Genomic DNA, 2905 nt, shown 5'->3' with positions numbered 1-2905 from the left:
GGGGTGGGAGGATGGGCAGTCCTTGCACGCAGTGCTGCTGGCAGAAGTGAGGCATGAGCAGTACCTCCTGCTCAGACGAGGAACGGGATATTCTGGCCAGGATCCAGGGAAGCACTCAAACAAGCTCTTTATCTGAAGCACAGATAAGCACCTTTGTCCCTTACGTATTAGAGGGAATGTGTCACAGCTTCCAAGGCTAAAATTGAGCAAAGAAGTTGCCTGGTATATATGCTCAAATAATTTTTATTTAAAAAACAAAACAAAACAGAAACCAACCAACCAACCAAAAAACCACACAAAAAACCCAAAAAAACCCAAACAAACAGACAAACAAACAAAAAACCCCCAAACCCAAAAAGCAAAACAAAACAAAAAACACACACACAAAAAAAAACCACCAAAAAAAAAGAAAGGGATCTAGAACTGCCAGAAAATCATCCAAACACCAGCTTAAGGCAAATTTGTAATAATATCTTCATCTGCTTGCTGGATGTCTCTTGCTTGATCATCTTCCATAGGCTAGATTTCAGGGTAAACCCCAAAATATTCTTGCTGTTTCCACCTGTACTTTAACCTTCACATCACCTCTTGGGGTTTACTGCTCTCATGAAATAATTTTTTTGCTCCAAAGGGTCCTGCCAGAAATTCTGATCCTGTAGGCAGTGCTGCATTGAATGAACTCTGGTTCCCAGCCCTCAGCAATCCCTTGGGGAAAGTGGGAAGTGTTTCCAAGGCTAGATGCCAGGCAAGCAACAAAGTCAGAGGAAAAGAAGTTACACCTCTCCTTTTTTTGTCTCCACAGCCTGCAATTTCCCTGTCTCCAGGCAAACTGTTTCCATGATTTCTATGGATTCAAGTGAAACCAGTTGCTGAGTTAAGTGTCATGCTAAGCCAGAATTGTTACAGCTTGAGTTGAAGGCTCTGAATATACAAAACAAATGTCTGAGTTCAGATTTTAGTGTGGTTTAAAATTTTCAAACCTTTTTGAAGCATCTTCAAATTCTCTTAAGAACCAATAGGTGTCTGTGTTAAAGTAGAAACTGTAATTTCATTTCATGGGGAACAGGGAACAGGCAAAAATAGAACAAAATTGTTGCCTGAAAAGAAGCACTTTCTCATATCCTAATCTTAAATATTACTTGAGAGGTCGGTTAAAGTCTGGCTTGATGCAAGAGCTCAGGAGTGTGAAAATTAAGTGAATATCTATTTGGAATCTAGTTTGGGTTTTCTTTCCTGTTGGAAAGGTGTCAGAAAATGTTTCCTGGTACCACATAATGATAGTCCTACAATACAGAGGAAATCCAGAGTACTGACAAGCTTATGAGTTCCATCTGATCCCTAAGAGATGACAGCACATTTAATAACATTGGGGATAATCAGATAATCAAGTTAAACCATTAAATCAAAATGGCTTTTTTTTTTTCAATTATTTCTCTGGCTTATTCAGCTTCCAAGTATCTGTTACAGACCAGAAATTAATTTTGACTGCCTTGAAATGCTGGAAGTCATAATCTTTCTCAATCAAGTGGTTTTGTTGTTCTGCATGGACAGCCTCTCTTAAAATCTTGATACTAAAATGCTCCTTTTAAAACAGAGGATGCATCTTTTTGTTGATTTGGCTGATTTTAAAAGAAATTTCACATTTACAGTTGTATCTTAGAATGCAGGTGTTGTTAAAAGATAGAAGTGTGGTTGAGAAGTGCCTCCTGTTGTGTAGAACAGCCACTCACCAGGGTCTCATGCACAAGAGCAGGCTGTCTCACATGAAGTATTCTCTTGTGCCACATGTGTCAATCTCTCCATATTTTCCAAAGATCCCAATTCTTCATTCCCTACCCAGAAATGCTTACAGGAAAACTGTTGTGAGTAGTTGAATTCCTCACAGTAATACAAGCAAAATGGGAAAGTGTCCAGTTGTTGTGTCAGAGATCACAGAGGGCCAGGATGAGCACTAGAGAATGATGGATGCTGGTCTTGCCTTTTTCCACCAGGTAATGTTTTCTACGGTATGGATGAAGTTGTCAGAATGATGTTTTGTTACTTCAAGAAAAAGTCAATTATCATTTTCCCAAATTGCCTCAAATTTTTATATTGAGCTCTATTGTGAAATATTATTCACAGGTCCAACAAGAATAGAAGATTTGGTGTAAAATCATAAACACTCAATACATATTTATCTCCTTAGCTCAGACTTGGCGTGATGCTATACTTATTTTAAGAATTTGGGAGGCTTGGTGAAGTAGAATTTATGAGCTTTTTTTTAATACATATTTCTTCAGAAAACAATACACTTCCTCAGGCCCTCACAAAATTTGCAGTATATGCAGCCATGCTAATGTTCCCTCTGAAATTTCACTTCCCTGGCTTATAAATCCTTGGAAGCTTTGGGAATATGACTTGAGCCAAGACAAATCATGCAGGGAGGTGGACAGATGGAACCATGAAAAGCAGAACTCATGGTGGGTCCATCACAATTGTATCGTTCACCAAAATCTGAGTCAAGTGGCCAAAACTCGTGTTTTTGCTTCAAGCCACGGGCAGGGTTCTCAAATGTCTTCAAGGGGAGAGACATTTTCTGGTGCCGCTGGCGTTCGGAGCTGTTTGGCCTGTGCCGGTGTACGGTGACACGGGCTGGGGAGGCAGCGAGGATGGGTGCACATGTGGGCATTTCAGTCTGGACGGGAGGCTCCGACTGGAAGTGAGCCACCCCAGGAGCTTCTCCTGCCGGTGACGGGTGGCCTCGGAGCATCGTTTGTGTGACAGGGGACCTGTGCCCCAGGAGCAGGGACAACACGCGCCAGGCTCAGAGCGCCAGCGCGGTGCAGCCGCGGTGCCCCCTGCGCCCACCGCCCCTGTCCCGGTGCCCCCTTGCCGCCGGGGCTGCCCCGGCGGGGGGGGGCCGCGG

This window comes from Geospiza fortis, unplaced genomic scaffold (assembly GCF_000277835.1).
Source record: "Geospiza fortis unplaced genomic scaffold, GeoFor_1.0 scaffold636, whole genome shotgun sequence".
Classification (NCBI taxonomy): domain Eukaryota; kingdom Metazoa; phylum Chordata; class Aves; order Passeriformes; family Thraupidae; genus Geospiza; species Geospiza fortis.
Note: the sequence above shows the minus strand (reverse complement) of the source record.